Here is an 11,592-nt window from a genome sequence, read left to right on the forward strand (position 1 = left end):
TACATGGACAAAGAAATGATGAAGAAATTGATAAGTACTATAATAAGACCTAGATTGGAATATGCAGTAGTGTGGACCCCTCATAAAAAGAAACACATAAGGAAATTGGAGACTACAAAAAATGGCTCTAAGAATGGTTCCAGAATTTGAAGGGATGACATATGAGGAGAGACTAAAGGCTATGGATCTACCAACCCTGGAACAAAGAAGGGAGAGAGGAGACCTGATACAAGTTTTTAAATTGATCAACGGAATGGACCAAGTGGATAATGAGAAACTGATCCTGAGAGAAGAATACGACATAGTAAAATGCTGAGAAAAGTAAGATGTCTGAGAGATGTTAAAAAATAGTTTCCCGCAAAGATGTATTGAGATGTGGAACAGTTTAAATGAAGAAGTAGTGTCTGCAACGAGTGTGCATACTTTTAAAGTAAGATTGGATAAGTGTAGATATGGAGACGGGGCCACACGAGCATAAAGCCCAGGCCCTGTAAAACTACAACTAGGTAAATACACTCTCTCTCTCGGGTGGCCAGGAGTGGAATTTCGGTTGAGCCCTGCCGTTATATAAATAATTTTGAAAATGAAAAATCTCAAAAAAGTAGCTGGACACAAAAGGTATAAAAATTCTGATCTGTTATCAATCAAAACTAATCCCTAAAATATAGAATTATTGCTGGAAAGAGGAATAATTAAAAAAAAAAACATTAAATAAAGTATTAGAACTTCGAATTGCTTAAAAACAATTCTAATGCCCACCAATTTAATTCATTTAGATGGATAAAGTCTTCTAAAAATTATGACTATCATTCCAATATATAAAAACCTGGCAACACACCGAATTAGAAAAATAAATATGATAGAATTGATGTGTTTTACAATATTAACAGGGCTACAAATTATTCTTAAGGTCAGCACATTTAACTTGTCAGGTGCCCTACACACTTTTTCCATTACAAATTACTCTTTGAAAACAGATACACTTCACTACAACCTCAAATAAAATATAATTGATAGCGGGGATAAAAAAAAATTAACATTTTCGCCCTCTCATTTGAGTCCTAAACACCCTCTAAATCACAGTACTTCATTGAACTCAAGCATGAAAGTCACGTATAACACAATGCACTGTCATGAGAAACCTTTAAAAGGCACTTGTGACTCGAAATAATGAACTGAGACAAATGTGTGTAATAGTGGAAGTCAATATGATCTGACCCGCCATGAGGATTTGAGCGGAAGACAGTGATGACGTCACAGCCTGGCATGTGGCGGCCTCCCGCTAGCTCGCCTTCCTTCACTGGGCCTCCATAACACATAAATCAGGCAATTTGGGATATATTTAAAAACGGACATAAAGTATTAAGCCTATGTTTCCACTTTGTGACCTGCCTGGCCTGTAATGAGTGAGAGATGAAGCAGATAATAGCTGAGAAAATGACAGTGGGTCAGGAGATTGGTTTAACATAATGAAGACTTGGATTATTGGGGTTCTAAGCATATGCAGGTGTTCGTTCACCGATATGCTGTCCTGGAGGTTAGCAACGTTAGGTTATGATCTAGCATCGTGAAATGATGAATTACATCAATATATTAATAATATTACTTACGTTAGCCAAAGACTCTTACCTGGTGGGCTTCCTGTCCCCCTGACTCGGGTAAGGGACAAGAAGTCGCACTCTGCTGATGCACCAGCCCTTACAATACAAGTACTCCACATTTTGAATAACAATACAATGGGGTTGGAGAGTGCATCATAAGCAACAATAAGTTATAAACTAAATTAACCTCGTTAATCATAATATTCAAAATATAGATCCTCAAGATGGGACGATAAGGCGGATTTGAATGACTCAAGACTGGAACATGTAACACCAGACTCAAGGAGGGAATTCCAGAGGCCAATGTTTCGTATTGCGAATGAACGTTTCCTAATATCTAGTTAGTGCGTACATGGGCCAACTTGTGTTGATGGCCTCTGGTAGTGTTACAAGTTGAGTGGAAGAAGATATCATTAATATATAAGGCTTTCACATTTGGTAGAGTTCTTTTGTAACAGCCAGGATCTAGCCACTCAATGCACAGTGTCAATGTTCCTTTGACAGCCCCCACACTAACCTTCATTGTTTCTCTGCTTGACATTTGGACCCATACATATAGTCTTAAATCATCAGCAAAAACTTCAGTTGAACAATAAACATCATTATTCAAGAAATTAATATAAAGTCAAAAGAAAAGTGGGCCAAGACTCCAGTTACAACTGGGTGGGATCTGCTTACTTTATGATTAACAGCAACTCTCATCTCTCTATTGGTTAAGAATTTTTGTATCCAATGCAATACTTTTCCTCTTACCCCTAACTTCATTTCTGGAACAAAAATTCATGTACAACTACATCAGATTCTTTGGAGAAGTTGAATAATACATTGTTGGTCAATCCATTTAGTAACACCATTATACATTAGGAGCAACTCATCTTCTGCAGATCTCTCACCTCTGAAGCAATACTGCTTGCGATCTAGCAAATTATTTACATTCATATAAGAAAATATATGTTCAGAGATTACACATTCCTTACATATAGTAAGTACACAAGTTAAAGACACTGGTCTGTAACTCAATGGGACGTTGGGAACCCTTCTTGAAGATGGGAGGCGCTAATGAGTGTTTCCAGATGTAAAGCACCATACTAGTATAAAATGATTTCTTTAATATTAGCCAGATAGGATAAGACAAACTGTTTGAACAACTTTAATAAATAAGGATGCAGCTCATCAGGTCCCATAGAGGAATTAGGGTCCAATATGTCCAATGCTTTCTTAACATCATCATGAGATATTACTAAGTCAAGTAAGGTTGAAATGGTGAAAGAGAATCTGGAACTACAGCAGTGTATACTAATGAAAATTCATCTGCAAAGATATTGGCCATAGATTGATGATCTGTAAGTATTTGGTCAGCCAAAACCTTTAGTGAACCAATAAGTGGTCTGCCAACTTTCTTATTCATAATGTATGAATAAAACAATTTGGGACTCTGTGCAAGATTGTTAGTTAAATAAGCGCCTTCCATCTCCTGAATCTCATGCACTTTATATCTCTGCCCGGAATCATGCCAAGTCTGTTCTTCAACTTGCCAAACACTCTTTCATAAATAGGAAATGTCAAAATCTTTCAAACTCAAACTCTCCTCGTGACTTCTGGCATCTAGCCAAAAACATCTCAAATAACTTCACTTCTTCATCTTTCCTCCTTTATTTCATCCTGATGGCACCACTGCCATCTCTTCTGTCTCTAAAGCTGAACTCTTTTCTCAAACCTTTGCTCACAACTCCACCTTGGACGATTCTGGGCTTGTCCTCCTCTCCTCCTCCCTCTGACTATTTCATGTCTACAATCAAAATTCTTCGTAATGATGTTTTCCATGCCCTTGCTGGCCTAAACCCTCGGAAGGCTTATGGACCTGATGGGGTCCCTCCTATTGTTCTCAAAAACTGTGCTTCTGTGCTTGCACCTTGCCTGGCCAAACTCTTCCAACTTTGTCTATCGACTTGTACCTTTCCTTCCTGCTGGAAGTTCGCCTACATTCAGCCTGTTCCTAAAAGGGTGACCGTTCTAACCCCTCAAACTACCGTCCTATAGCTTTAATCTCTTGCTTGTCTAAAGTTTTTAATCTATCCTGAATAGGAAGATTCTCAAACATCTGTCACTTCACAATCTTCTGTCTGATCGCCAGTATGGCTTCCGTCAAGGTCGCTCTACTGGTGATCTTCTGGCTTTCCTTACTGAGTCTTGGTCATCCTCTTTAGAGATTTCGGTGAAACTTTTGCTGTTGTGTTAGACATATCAAAAGCTTTTGATAGAGTCTGGCATAAAGCTTTGATTTCAAAACTGCCCTCCTACGGCTTCTATCCTTCTCTCTGCAACTTTATCTCAAGTTTCCTTTCCGACCGCTCTATTGCTGCTGTGGTAGACGGCTACTGTTCTTCTCCTAAACCTATTAATAGTGGTGTTCCTCAGGGTTCTGTCCTGTCACCCACTCTCTTTCTATTATTCATTAATGACCTTCTTAACCAAACTTCTTGCCCTATCCACTCCTACACTGATGATACCACCCTACATCTTTCCACGTTCTTTCAGAGACGTCCAACCCTTCAGGAAATCAACAGATCACGGGACGCCACGGAACGCCTGACTTCCGATCTTTCTAAGATTTCTGATTGGGGCAGAGAAAATCTAGTAGTTTTCAATGCCTCAAAAACTCAATTCCTCCATCTATCAACTCGACACAACCTTCCAGACAACTATCCCCTCTTCTTCAATGACACTCAACTGTCTCCCTCTTCCACAATGAATATCCTCGGTCTGTCCTTTGCTCATAATCTTAACTGGAAACTTCACATCTCATCTCTTGCTAAAACAGCTTCTATGAAGTTAGGTGTTCTGAGGCGTCTCCGACAGTTTTTCTCGCCCCTCCAACTGCTTACTTTGTATAAGGGCCTTATCCGTCCCTGTATGGAGTACTCTTCACATAAATAGGAAAGCTTTGCATGATAGGGTGGAATCGAAAGCTCTTCATCTCATCAACTCCCCTCCTCTGACTAACTGTCTTCAGTCTCTTTCTCACCGCCGAAATGTTGCATCCCTTTCTATATTTTATCGCTATTTTCATGGGAACTGTTCTACTGATCTTGCTAACTGCATGCCTCCCCTCCTCCTGCGGCCACGCTGCACAAGGCTTTCTTCTTCCTCTCATCCCTATTCTGTCCAACTCTCTAATGCAAGAGTTAACCAGTACGCTCAATCATTCATCCCTTTCACTGGTAAACTCTGGAACTCCCTCCCTGCATCTGTATTTCCGAATTCCTACAACTTGTCTTCTTTTAAGAGGGAGGTATCGAGGCATTTGCTCCCCTAATTCTGGCTGACGGTTTTGGCACTTTTTGAAGTCTTTGGAGAGCCAGCGCTCAAGTGGACCTTTTTCTAACTTTTTTTTTTTGCTCTTGGCTGGCCCTCTTCACTACGTAAAAAAAAAAAAAAAAAAAAAAAAAAAAATATATATATATATATATATATATATATATATATATATATATATATATAACTTACATAGTTAAGTTTATTCTGCAGAGAGTTAACATTAACCTGGGCCAGCTTGAAAAGGACCATGTTTAAACCATTCTGAGTATTTAACTCTGCAGGGAATGTTTTGCCTGCAAGGGATGTGCCAAATTTGGGGGCTGAGGAGACCCAACAGCAGCAGAGGAGGGCAAGAGACAAGAAGGATTCTAGCTTAGACGATAGTACACAAGGTAGTGACCATTTCTGCCAGCTGTTTTGCAACTTCTCTTTGGTCACACTCTGTTCCTAAATCAACTGCTGTTCCACTTCTACGAGGTGCGAGGGAATTTTTTGCAAGCCCTTGCTTTTGTACCCTGCTTGGTGGCGGACTGGCAGCTGTCTGTGTTATTGGCAGACACTCAGTGACCCAAGGCCGCCTGGAGAACAAGGCCGATCCACATCCCTGTGACATCACATCCCGACAATCTATCCCGTTCTCCGCTCGCAGCTGGCTATGGTGTTTACCAGTGACCTACAACTCGTCTCCATTATTCCCCTAATGTTTATACTTTACTAACCTTTTGTTTTCTCACTTTTAAGCCTACAAAATGTAATGTGTTATGTTATAATGAAGATATTTAGTAGGTACTGCACTAGTGCACTTACATCTTCATTTCCTTTTCACTATTTTCGTACCCGGTAAGCTCCTACATACACACACACACACACATTATTGTAGAACAAAACGCTCAAGGATAGGTTATCAAATATTAAACGAAAAGTTCTTTAGAAACACATAGTATATACATTTTATTAATAACTATTCGATCCATCACAAGTCTATACAATTGCTTTGTATGGAGAAAACTCTAGTAATAAGCAATAATATAATATTGATAATAACAATAATAATAATAACAATAATAATATAATAATAATAATAATAATAATAATAATAATAATAATAATAAAAATAATAAGGTAACTAGTAATATAATCCTAATAATCTAGCAAAGTCACATTGCCTGAGTACAGACAAACTTAGTGTATAATTTTAATTTCAAAGCTTGGATTATCACAGAATGCTTGGATAGGTAATTGCACTCAATTAAGGTACATGTGTGGGATTGATTCAATTATTGAAGTTCAAGATCACCTAAATCATTAACTTTTTTCCAACACTTGGATAGTTTTACCTAAGGCTCTGTGGTACATCAAAGCTCCTCAAGACACACCTTCTACCAACTATTAAACATTCACTTGAAATAGTTAATGCAGAAAAAAGCTATCAGGATTACTGTATCTGCAAATTACAGGGATCATACTGCACCACTATTCCTTTCACTACAAGTACTGCCTCTCCATAAAATTTATATATTCACTGTCAGTAAGCTAATGTATAGATACAGCAACAGGTGTTTGCCTCCAATATTCAATGATATGTTTCTCAGGAATCATCAGGTTCACTCCCATATAACAAGACAGTCATAAAATTCATGCACCATTATGTAGGACAGCCATGATGCAGAAAACATTTAGATATAAAGGTGCAATAATATGGAATAATATTGCAAGACATGTATCACATAACTGCAGCATTGCTACATTCAAACACAAACTTAAACAGTTTGTGTTAAATAATGATCTCGGTAATACATAGCACTATTACTGCAATAAGTATTAATAGCTAGAAATATTTATGTATTATTTTTCTCTCTCTTTATTTCTCCCTTCTCTCACTTTCTATCTCTTCTTAAATACTCTGTATATTTCTCATTAGTATTAATATTCACAAATCTTTACCTATTTTAAGCATCTTATACATGTATTTAATTAGTTAATGTATTATTTTTAAAGATTTAAGTTAGTAGCTTTTACTTGGTGTCTCTCCTCTGTCTTCCCTGGTGCGCCCCTTAGCTTCCTCATGGCTCGTGGACATGGCAGAGGTCGTGGTGGTGGTTCTCAGCCACCGCCTTCCACTGTTGTAAACCCACCTACTGGTGCTGTAGGTCAGGGTGGTGCTTCTGGTGGCGCGGTTGGTGTTAATAACCAATTATGTGATAGCGGTTCTACCTCGTCAACTAAGCCCAAACCACTGCGCTCCCTAGCGGTACCTCAGGTGATGTTATGTGTTGTTCTACCTGTCAGAGTTCACTTGATGATTCTTGTATTGGCTGTGATAGGAATTGTAACAACTGGTTTTGTTCTACCTCCATGTGTGTCAGTATTACTGAGCCTCTTGTAGCCAGTATCAAACAGTATGGCAGTGATTCTATTGCTTAAATTTGTACTGACTGTTGTTCATCCAGTCGTAGTAATGGTGCTGGTGGCCAAGACAACACTGCCTTTAGTCAACTCCTACAAACAGTTAAGAAACTATGTGAAACAGTACAAACACTTTCCTCCCAAGTATCATCCATACAACAACACACTTGTACATCCTACTCCACACAATCAACAGAACAAACAAACAGAGATAATAAGAGTGGAGATCAGAGAAATGAGGGAGAGAGAAAAAAGAGTAACATCAATTATTGTTAGAGGCATAGACGCCACCACTGATGATGACTTTTTACATCTGAGCTTGATAGAGTGGGAACTATTACCTCACTCTGCCCTATGCCTGGATGTGGTCCTATATTACTATATTCCTATATTTCTTGACTATTTCTTTTCTGCTAACTTTGACTCTGCTACAGTTCCCACTAAGAGAGCATGGAACAAAGCAGAATATAATAAAATCAACAATTACCTTTCCAATGTTGACTGGGATTTTGAACTTGCATATCTTTCATCTGATCTAATGTATGAAAAGTTTCTTGACATTGTCACACCTCTTATAGATTTCCATGTACCACTAAAGCCTTCCAAACCCACTTTTAAAACCTTCAAGCCTCCCCAGCAGTTAAAAAGAGAGCTAAACAAATTATGGTCATCATACAAATTACAAAGGGCTACACATGGTCGTCGCTCCCCTCAAGCTCAAATTGCTTTAAATAATTTCAATCATGTTAATTCTCAATTCAGAAACTTCCACATTATTTCCCAAAAAGAACATGAAGAGGCTCTTGTAAAAAACTTGTGCCATAACCCTAAAGCTCTGCACCAGTATGTGCAAGAAAAAGTTTGTGCCCGACAGTAGGTCCTTTAAAGTTAACAGATGGATCATTAACTACTGACTGTTATCAGATGGCTGAGTTATTTGCTGACAGTTTTGCCTCTGTTTTTGAGAACAAAAACTTGTATCCTGCTCCTCACCAACATAGCGACTCCCAAATTGCACATACTGACATACAACAGGAAGACATTCGTCAGAAACTCTCTCTACAAGACCCTAACTTCAGTATGGGCTCGGATGGTATTCACCCTCAACTGTTAAAGTCTTGCCCAAATCTAACTTTTCCACTCTTTCTTATTTTTAAGAAGTCAATGTCAACAGGCATACTTCCTAGGAAGTGGAAAGTATCTCAAATTACCCCTATTTTAAAAAAACTATAGACCAATAAGCCTAACATCAGTGTGTTAAGACTCTAGACCAATAGAGCCGATACATCAGTGTGTTGCATAGACTCGGTTGCATAGTAGTTGACGGTCTTACAGAATATCTTAATAGTAATGGCATTTTATCTACAGACCAGTTTGGCTTCAGGAGTGGGAGATCAACTGAGGACCAACTACTGCTTACTTACAACTCTATCACATCATGGCTAGACAGTGGATATACAGTAGACTTAATTGTTTGATTTTTCTAAAGCATTTGATGTTGTCAACCACACTATTCTCCTACAAAAACTTTCCTGTCTTGGCATCTCTGGTGTCCTCCTACAGTGGATCAAAGACTTCCTCACTCAGCGAACAATGTCTGTTTCTGTTACAGGCGTCCCAAGCAGTCACAGGTTAATCCCCAGTGGAGTACCCCAGGGTTCAGTTCTCGGTCCTTTACTTTTTATTATCTATGTAAACCACTTACCGTCTTACATAAAGAGTGATTGCAAAATATTTGCTGACGATCTAAAGATTTATCTGCCCATTCGTAACTTGCCGCACACCCACACAGTTGTTGACATATCTAACTGCCAACGTGATATCAACTCTATATATAGAATATCAAACTCCTGGGGGCTTTCTTTAAATATAGATAAGTGTGTCACACTGAGATTCAACAGAGGCACTTTTCCAGAGCAAGACATAGGCCCATATAACACCTACTCACTCAATAGTACAGATATACAAAAGGTTAATGCCCACAAGGATCTTGGTGTACTGGTTGACACTTCTTTACGCTTCCACATGCACATAAAACCACAGTTAACAAGGCTGCAGGTCTGGCAGCAAATTTACTAAAAGCAACTATTTGTAGATCACAGAATTTCATGCTAAATCTGTTTATTACACATGTAAGACCACTACTAGAATACTGTTCATGCCTATGGAACACATGTTATCTTGGAGACCTAAAGATGCTAGAAAGTGTTCAGAGGTCGTGGACTCGACACATAGACGGAATGACTGGACTGTCCTACAAAGAGCGTTTGTTAGCTCTTGACCTCTACTCTGTACGTGGACGCCTTACTCGTGCTGACATAATAAAGTACTGGAAGATCTTCCACTCTGAGTGTTCTATCTCTCCCGAAGATTTATTCATCACAACACCACATGCACATACTCGTGGACACCGTTTTAAATTAGCTCACCAGTACAGTTCAGTGGATCTTAGATCTCGATTTTTCTCATTCCGGTGTGTCCGTTTATGGAATTCTTTGCCTGACCATGTTGTTGCTCTGAACTCGCTGCCATCCTTCAAATCAGCCCTTCACAGTCATTTAGGCGACATTCTGTACGACTTTGTGGAGTAATATGCATACACACATGTGCTGCTGTTTGCTGCACAATAATATATCCTGCATTTCTGAACAGTTTCAATGGGTACACATTCCAGTCCACTCACAGTTTGTTACAATCATCCAGTAATCTACATCTAAAGTTGACAGGCGTACCCATTTTCCTAGCTACCTTTTTCCTACTCTTCGTTGTATTTTTCTGGTTTGGGAGCTAAGGGTGGCTAACCAGGTGAGTAAACCAGGTGAGTACTCATAATGTAGTCAGTATAAACAAATTTCATAAGGTAATAAATTTGTATCTTTGCTTTAATTTTTTAAAGAGTATCTTTCCTGTTATTGTCCCACCATTAATTTTCTGATTTTTCTATTGTATTTGATTTTCTTTATCTTAGATTAGGATAGGTTAGGTTAGGTTAACTAATTTTCTAACCTAACCTATCTTAAATTAACCTAATCTAACCTAAAATTAGTGGTGGGGCAATAACAGGAAAGTACCCAATTCGCAACTTAGCAAGTATATAGATCATGCAAAACAACCAATACATGCAGTGCTTACTCTGCTGTGATGAGTTGGAGTGAAATGCTTCCTCCTGATGGCTTGTAATCATTTCCTCCGAAGCTCAGGCTGTTCAGGGAATCGGTATACACTCACTCTTGGACCAGTTTTGTAATTGCCTTTGCAGTAAGGTACACAGGAAGTAGAAGACATTGTCACAAGTAGTTTTATAATGGAAAGTAAGTGCGTGCGTAGCGTACCCCACCACTGTCCATTCAAAACTAACTGAAGTCTGAGGCGAAGAGCCGAAGACCGGTAGCTGATGATGCTGATCGTCGGTTGATGACGTACCAGAGACCCGCGAAACTGTGATCTGGCCTTGTCTCCAGGCGGCCTTGGTGACCCACCCACACACCGCGCTGTCCGCTTTGTGTCCTCAACGGTGGATAAATAGTTAAATTCAGATTACTGAGAGGTTACACACACACTATTTTTTTTTTCGTTATTATAACTATTATCAGTATCTTCGTCTTCACCTCACTCTCACTGTCTCTGTCACTACTGGCGCCTTATCCTGCCAGGCTGCCATCATAACGCAGTGACGCAGTCAGTGCAGCACTCAAGCAGTAGCTCATGTAAACTAACCGCCAGGTGGACCACGGAAGTGTTTGGCAACATTATCAAGATTAATATGCCAGAATCAACACAAATACAATAATGTCATTATAAATGTACATATATGATACACCAACAAATAGGTTCACTCACATCTGAATATATGCATGTATGTATGTCAGCTCCTTACTAAATAAAGCAGTTTTCTTAATCTATATTTAAAACAAAATTGACATCTGTCATCCTCCTTTCATGACAGTCGCCATTAGCTACAGTTGCCTCTAATAGCCAGCTGGCCTGCCCATCTGCCATCTTTTTCTCCCTATCTTGGGTTGCTACTGATAAATTATATGGCCAGGATTAGCAGGAAATCAAGTGTCATCGTCATATTATGTACCCTGAAATTACAATTTTCTTATGAAAAACAATTATTTAGACCTCCTGCAGAGGAACTACATTATGATTTAGATGAAAACCACAATGCTTTTTACTCCTTGTTCTCAATAGAACCTGTTAATAATTGTTAAGATTGCGCCTATCGGCTGACGCAAGACGTGTGTTTGGTATTGCACTTAGTGCC

The 11,592-nt window shown here is 38.9% G+C and overlaps 1 protein-coding gene across 2 annotated transcripts in view; it reads right to left on the bottom strand.

The window, feature by feature from the left end:
• The window catches only part of LOC123498988 (leucine-rich repeat-containing protein 40-like), a 63,367-nt gene extending 52,704 nt beyond the window's left edge, over positions 1-10,663 (bottom strand). The window contains exon 1 of one of the 2 annotated variants that reach the window (XM_045246622.1): positions 10,458-10,663. The gene's annotated coding sequence lies outside the window, so the exon portion shown is untranslated. The remainder of the gene's footprint in view (positions 1-10,457) is intronic. The other variant, XM_045246631.1, reaches the window with a different exon arrangement.
• Positions 10,664-11,592: the final 929 nt, after the last annotated feature.

Source organism: Portunus trituberculatus, chromosome 48, assembly GCF_017591435.1.
Source record: "Portunus trituberculatus isolate SZX2019 chromosome 48, ASM1759143v1, whole genome shotgun sequence".
Classification (NCBI taxonomy): Eukaryota; Metazoa; Arthropoda; class Malacostraca; order Decapoda; family Portunidae; genus Portunus; species Portunus trituberculatus.